General features: G+C 36.7%; 1 long non-coding RNA gene across 1 annotated transcript in view; it reads right to left on the bottom strand.

Annotated features, from left to right (window-relative positions):
- Positions 1 to 8,443, bottom strand: part of LOC127952453 (uncharacterized) — a 61,063-nt gene that overhangs the window by 1,924 nt on the left and 50,696 nt on the right. The gene's annotated exons all lie outside the window — the stretch shown is intronic.

The following is an 8,443-nucleotide window of genomic DNA, read 5'->3' on the forward strand; positions in this document are numbered from 1 at the left end:
CTAAAATCTTAAAAACGAGTTTAATCATTTACTTTCAGTGTGTGTGTCTGTCTGTTAGCCTATTCTCCATTTTGGATGTGTTTAACGGCCATCCATATATGTCCAGGTTGGCTCTGACCACCTAAGATCCCTTAAGTGCTTGAACCCCGTAAATGCTGCTTGCAGCTTTAATTATTAGGGGTTCAAGCACGCAGTGCTGAAACTCTATTGTATTTGTTAGGATTTTTATTATTATTATTAGGGGTTCAAGCACGCAGTGCTGAAACCCTCTTGTAATTGTTAGGATTTTTATTATTATTATTATTCTTCCGCCCTAGAACTGAACGTGCAGCCCAAACCGTAAGGCCTAGAGAGCTGAAATTTGGACAGATCGTAGAGCTCATTTTGGGGAGAACTTATCAAAGTCTTAGCCCAATCGGCCTAACGGGGGCGCTACAGCGCAAAAAACTAAAATTTTGGACATTTTTGGCCGCAGATCGTAAACCGTTAGCCGTAGACTCAAAAACAAGGCATCGTTGCAATCCTTGGGTTAGCCCGAACAAAAGTGCACAGCTGCATTTTTTGCTCTACGACGCACCGTTTTCTCGCAAAATCGAGCTATATCCGAAACCTACTTTTGCGAACTAGTCTTAGGATTTTTAACCAATCGGAATCAAACCACTTCAGAAATATTCCCTGGACACTCAATATCAATAATTATCAAAAAAAAGTTGAAATTTCAATTCTTACGCGAAACAGTACACCAAAAAGCGTCTATGCTAACGTTAGCCAAATGCTATTTTAGCTATAACTCTTGAACGGAATGAGATATCTTCACCAAACTTGGTACACATATGTATGAGCTCAATCTTTGGTCATACAAAAACAATTGCGCATCTCTGCCACTTGGGGGCGCTATAAGATTGAAAAAACACATAAATGGCTATAACTAGGCAACCGTTGGCTCGATCGACTTGAAAATTGGTATGCAGTGTCTTGGTCTGAAGGGGCACAAGTACCTATGAGGACATTTGCATATCTCAAAAAAACATGGCCGCCATTGGCCAAACAATTTTAAGCACCTATTTGAAAGGGTTAACGGATGTTGATCGGAACAAAACTCGCTGGGTACGTTCAACTCATGAACCTTAAGGTCTGTAAGAATTTTGAAAGAAATCGGCCACTAGTTGGCGCTAACGAGTTTTATGGCTCTGTAATCACGTGGTGTTTCACATATCAACGAAATATGCATATCATTTGATAGATCTCCTCATAATGCACAACTTTGCCTCAAGAACCATTGCTGTCAATCAAATTGTTCAAATGTTATTCACAAATATGTTAAAAACCTACTTTTACGAACTAGTCCTAGGTTTTTTGTCCGATCGGAACCAAACCACTGCAGTAATATTCTGTGGACTCTCTAGATCAATAATTATCAAAAAAATGTTGAATTTTGTCCTTTGGTTAGCTGTAAAGGGGTAATTTAGTAAAAGGGGTGTGGCCAAACATACCCCAAAGCCTATAAAACCTAAACGAAAACTCAAAACTTTATGAAACTTCGTGGAATCATGTATCAGGTGACTCTTAACAAGCATGCAAAGTTTCATGGAGATCGGATCATAGGTGGCGCTATAACAGTTGAAAAAGCCTCAAAAACAAACATTTTCAATAGAAAATGATCACAATTTGTAGGACATGTTCATACATTCACACAAACACTAGATCTTCATATCATATGATAGATCTCCTCTTTGTGAACAACTTTGCCTCAAGGAGCGAAGATGTCAATCAAATCGTTCAATTGTTATTCACAAATATGTTAAAAACTTACTTTTGCGAACTAGTCCCAGATTTTTTACCCGATCGAAACCAAACCACTGCAGTAATTTTCTCTGGACTCTCTAGATCAATAATTATCAAAAAAATGTTGAATTTTGTCCTTTGGTTAGCTTTAACTGGCTAAATTAGAAAAGGGGCGTGACCAAAATACCCAAAAGCATATAAAACCTAAACGAAAACTCAAAACTTTATGAAACTTGGTGAAAACATGTAACAGGTGACTCTTAACAAGCATGCAAATTTTCATGGAGATCGGACCACAGGTGGCGCTATGACAGTAGAAAAGGTCTCAAAACATAAGATTGATATGGTAAATGGCCTCAAATTGTCTGAAAATGCTCATATATTCACATAAACACTAGATCTTCATATCATATGATAGATCTCCTCATTCTGAACAACTTTTGGGACCAATGTTGTCAATAAAGCTGTTAATTAAATATTGAAGATTATTTAAAAAAGTTACTTTGGCAAAGTGAAAGTAGTCCAAGGCTTTAAGCTGAAAATCAATAAAACCACTGAAGTACAATTCTCTAGACTCTGAAGGTCAATAATAATGAAAAACATGTTGAAAAATTGCATTTGGACAACTATAAACCAGTGATTGTATAATATGTTCTTTTCACAGTGTACACAAAGGCCTATTTATACAAACAGAAAGCCCACAAACTATCAAAACTGTGTAAAATAAAGCCTAATTTCATTCTAAACAAGCATGCAAAATTTAAGAGAGATTGGGCAAAAAACTTTACACTATAACAGTTATGTTTAAAAACAGTGTTGTTTGAGTAAATGCAACCACTAGATGGCAGCGAAAGACCACTAATGGGCTCATTCAGCAAATTGAAACAGTACTTTTGAGAAGATTTATGAATTCATGCCTAAACAATAAAAAAAAAAAACACTGTTACAACATTTTAAATCTCACTGAGTTAAAGTTTTCCATTTTGTTCATACAGACTTACCAGTTTTTAAAATTTTGCCACATTATGATTACAGTGAAACCTGAAAATGACATCCAAACTCTTAAAACTAGTTTAATCATTTAATTTCAGTGCGTGTGTCTGTCTGTCAGCCTATTCTCCGTTTTGGATATGTTTAACTGTCATCCGTACATCCAGGTTGGCTCAGACCACCTCAGAGGCCTTAATGTGCTTGAACCCCGTAAATGCTGCTTGCAGCTTTAATTATTATTATTATTCTCCACTCAAACTGTTCGTGCAGCCCAAACCGTAAGGCCTAGAAAGCTGAAATTTGGTCAGATTGTAGTAGTCCGGCCTTCTTGTCAGATACCGAGTCTCGACCCAATCGGCCTAACGGGGGCGCTACAGCGCAAAAAACTAAATTTTTTGACTTTTTTGGCCGTAAATCGTAAACCCTTAGCCGTAGACTCAAAAACATGGCATTGTTGCAATCCTTGGGTTAGCCCAAACAAAAGTGCACGGCGCCTTTTTGGGGTCTACGACGCACCGTTTTCTCGCAAAATCGAGCTATATCCGAAACCTACTTTTGCGAACTAGTCCTAGGATTTTCAACCAATCAGAACCAAACCACTTCATAAATATTCCCTGGACACTCAATATCAATAATTATCAAAAAAAAGTAGAAATTTCGATTCATACGCGAAACAGTACGCCAAAAAGCGTCTATGCTAACGTTAGCCAAATGCTGTTTTAACTATAACTCTTGAACGGAATGAGATATCTTCACCAAACTCGGTACACATATGTATGAGCTCAATCTTTGGTCAAATAAAAAAAATTGCGCATCTCTGCCACTTGGGGGCGCTATAAGATAGAAAAAACACATAAATGGCTATAACTAGGCAACCGTTGGCTCGATCGACTTGAAAATTGGTATGCAATGTCTTGGTCTGAAGGGGCACAAGTACCTATGAGGACATTTGCATATCTCAAAAAAACATGGCCGCCATTGGCCAAACAATTTTAAGCACCTATTTGAAAGGGTTAACGGATGTTGATCGGAACGAAACTCGCTGGGTACGTTCGACTCATGAACCTTAAGGTCTGTAAGAATTTTGAAAGAAATCGGCCACTAGTTGGCGCTAACGAGTTTTATGGCTCTGTAATCACGTGGTGTTTCACATATCAACACAATATGCATATCATTTGATAGATCTCCTCATAATGCACAACTTTGCCTCAAGAACCATTGCTGTCAATCAAATCGTTCAATTGTTATTCACAAATATGTTAAAAACCTACTTTTGCGAACTAGTCCTAGGTTTTTTGTCCGATCGGAACCAAACCACTGCAGTAATATTCTGTGGACTCTCTAGATCAATAATTATTAAAAAAATGTTGAATTTTGTCCTTTGGTTAGCTGTAAAGGGGTAATTTAGGAAAAGGGGTGTGGCCAAACATACCCCAAAGCCTATAAAACCTAAACGAAAACTCAAAACTTTATGAAACTCACTGAAATCATGTAACAGGTGACTCTTAACAAGCATGCAAAGTTTCATGGAGATCAGACCATAGGTGGCGCTATAACAGTACAAAAGGTCTCAAAACACAAGATTTATATGGTAAATGGCCTCAAATTGTTTGAAAATGTTCATATATTCACTCAAAAACACTAAATCTTCATATCATATGATAAATCTCCTCATTCTGAACAATTTTGCCTCTGGGACCAATGTTGTCAATAAAGCTGTTAATTAAATATTCAAGATTATTTGAAAAAGTTACTTTGGCATACTTGTGATACGGTTTAAGATGAAAATCAATAAAACCACTGAAGTACAATTCTCTAGACTCTGAAGGTCAATAATTATCAAAAACATGTTGAACAATTGCATTTGGGCAACTATAAACCAGTCATTTTATGATATGTTCTTTTCATAGTGCACACAAAGGCCTATTAATACAATCAGAAAGCCCACAAATAATCAAAACTGTGTAAAATAATGCATAATTTCATTCTAAACAAGCATGCAAAATTTAAGAGAGATTGGGCAAAAAAACAAAATAACACTATAACAGTTATGTTTAAAAACACAGTGTTCTTGGAGTAAATGCAATTTATAACCACTAGATGGCAGCGGAAGACCACTAATGGGCTCATTCAGTAAAGTTGAACAGTACTGTTGAAAGGATTTATGAATTCATGCCAAAACATTAAAAATGAACTGTTATAACATTTTAAATCTCATTGAGTCAATGTTTTCCATTTTGTTCATACAGATATATCAGTTTTTAAAATTTTGCCACATTATGATTACAGTTTAACCTCAAAATGACATCTAAACTCTTAAAAAGAGAAGACTTGCAATAAGTTTATCACCTATCACTTATTTCAAATACCTATATCCGCAACAAAATGTTTGTGCATGTATATGTGTGTCTTTGTGTGTGTGTGTGTGTGTGCATATGCTTATAGAGTATTAATATATTAGTCTAATTATTTACTTTCAGTGTGTGTGTCTGTCTGTTAGCCTGTTCTCCATTTTGGATGTGTTTAACTGTCATCCATGCATCCAGGTTGGCTCTGACCACCTCAGAGGCCTTAATGTGCTTGAACCCCGGTAAATGCTGCTTGCAGCTTTAATTATTATTATTATTATTTTTCCGCCTTAAAACTGAACGGGCAGCCCAAACCGTAAGGCCTAGAGAGCTGAAACTTGGTCAAAAGGTAGTAGTCTTGCTCGCTACTCAGGCGCAAAGATCTGGCCCAATCGGCCAGTGGGGGGCGCTACAGTGATCAAAAATGCGTTTTTGCTAATAGCTCCTAAACCGCTTGTGATAGAGCCAAAAATTTAACATTTCTGGAATCCGTGGGTCATGCGAAATTAAAAACGGTCACTCTGATTTTGGGTCTAGGAGGCCTCGTTTTTTCGCAAATTTGACGTATGTCCAAAACCTACTTTTGCGAACTTGTCCTAGGTTTTTCGCCCAATCTGAACCAAACCACTGCAGAAATGTTCTCTGTCCAGTGAATATCAATAATTATCAAAAAAAAGTAGAAATTTCGACTCACTGTCGTAATGGGATGCCAAAACATTCGAAAGTCGAGGACCAATTTTACGCAACAGGCTATAACTCATGAATGAAATGAGATATCTTCACCAAACATGGTACACATATGTATGAGCTCAATCTTTGGTCAAATAAAAAAAATTGCGCATCTCTGCCACTTGGGGGCGCAATAAGATAGAAAAAACACATAAATGTCTATAACTAGGCAACCGTTGGCTCGATCGACTTGAAAATTGGTATGCAGTGTCTTGGTCTGAAGGGGCACAAGTACCTATGAGGACATTTGCATATCTCAAAAAACATGGCCGCCATTGGCCAAACAATTTTAAGCACCTATTTGAAAGGGTTAACGGATGTTGATCGGAACGAAACTCACTGGGTACGTTCGACTCATGAACCTTAAGGTCTGTAAGAATTTTGAAAGAAATAGGACACTAGTTGGCGCTAACGAGTTTTATGGCTCTGTAATCACGTGGTGTTTCACATATCAACACAATATGCATATCATTTGATAGATCTCCTCATAATGCACAACTTTGTCTCAAGAACCATTGCTGTCAATCAAACCGTTCATTAATTATTCACAACTATGTAAAAAACCTACTTTTGCGAACTAGTCTTAGGTTTTTTACCCGATCGGAACCAAACCACTGCAGTAATATTCTGTGGACTCTCTAGATCAATAATTATCAAAAAAATTTTGAATTTTGTACTTTGGTTAGCGTTAAAGGGGTAATTAAGAAAAGGGGTGTGGCCAAACATACCCCAAAGCCTATAAAACCTAAACGAAAACTCTAAACTTTATGAAACTTCGGGAAAACATGTATCAGGTGACTCTTAACAAGTATGCAAAGTTTCATGGAGATCGGACCATAGGAGGCGCTATAACAGTAGAAAAGGTCTCAAAACACAAGATTTATATGGTAAATGGCCTCAAATTGTTTGAAAAGGCTCATATATTCACTCAAAAACACTAGATCTTCATATCATATGATAGACCTCCTCATTCTGAACAACTTTGCCTCTGGGACCAATGTTGTCAATAAAGCTGTTAATTAAATATTCAAGATTATTTCAAAAAGTTACTTTGGCATACTAGTGATAGGGTTTCAGATGAAAATCAATAAAACCACTGAAGTACAATTCTCTAGACTCTGAAGGTCAATAATTATCAAAAACATGTTGAACAGTTGCATTTGGACAACTATAAACCAGTAATTTTATAATATGTTATTTGCATAGTGTACACAAAGGCCTATTAATACAAACAGAAAGCCCACAAATTATCAAAACTGTGTAAAATAATGCATAATTTCATTCTAAACAAGCATGCAAAATTTTAGAGAAATTGGGCAAAAAAAAAATAACAACACTATAATAGTTATATTTAAAAACACAGTGTTGCTTGAGTAAATGCAATTTATAACCACTAGATGGCAGCGGGAGACCACTAATGGGCTCATTCAGCTAGTTAAACAGTACTGTTTTCATGAATTCATGCCAAAACATTAATAAATTAACTGTTATAACATTTTAAATATCATTGAATTGATGTTTTCCATTTTGTTCATACAGATGTATCAGTTTTTACAATTTTGCCACATTATGATTACAGTTTAACCTGAAAATGACATCTAAACTCTGAAAAAGAGAAGACTTGCAATAATTTTATGTCACCTATCCCTTATTTCAAATACCTATATCTGCAACAAAATGTGTGTGCATGTATATGTGTGTTTTTGTGTGTGTGTGTGTGTGTGTGTGTGTGTGCATATGCTTATAGAGTATACATATATTACTCTAATCATTTACTTTCTGTGTTAGTGTCTGTCTGATAGCCTGTTCTCCATTTTGGATGTCTTTAAATGTCATCAGTGCATCCAGGTTGGCTCTGACCACCTCAGATGCCTTAAATGCTTGAACCCCGGTAAAATGCTGCTTGCAGCTTTAATTATTATTATTATTATTATTATTCTCCACTCAAACTATTTGTGCAGCCCAAACCGTAAGGCCTAGAAAGCTGAAATTTGGTCAGAATGTAGTAGTCCGGCCTTCTTGTCAGATACCGAGTCTCGACCCAATCGGCCTAACGGGGGCGCTACAGCGCAAAAAACTAAAATTTTTGACATTTTTGGCCGTAAATCGTATACCGTTAGCCGTAGACTCAAAAACATGGCATTGTTGCAATCCTTGGGTTAGCCCGAACAAAAGTGCATGGCGCCTTTTTGGGGTCTACGACGCACCGTTTTCTCGCAAAATCGAGCTATATCCGAAACCTACTTTTGCGAACTAGTCCTAGGATTTTCAACCAATCAGAACCAAACCAACTCATAAATATTCCCTGGACACTAAATATCAATAATTATCAAAAAAAATTTGAAATTTCAATTCTTACGTGAAACAGTACACCAAAAAGCATCTATGCTAACGTTAGCCAAATGCTATTTTGACTATAACTCTTGTACGGAATGAGATATCTTCACCAAACTCGGTACACATATGTATGAGCTCAATCTTTGGTCAAATCAAAAAAATTGCGCATCTCTGCCACTTGGGGGCGCTATAAGATAGAAAAAACACATAAATTGCTATAACTAGGCAACCCTTGGCTCGATCGACTTGAAAAT

Source organism: Carassius gibelio, chromosome B3, assembly GCF_023724105.1.
Source record: "Carassius gibelio isolate Cgi1373 ecotype wild population from Czech Republic chromosome B3, carGib1.2-hapl.c, whole genome shotgun sequence".
NCBI lineage: Eukaryota > Metazoa > Chordata > Actinopteri > Cypriniformes > Cyprinidae > Carassius > Carassius gibelio.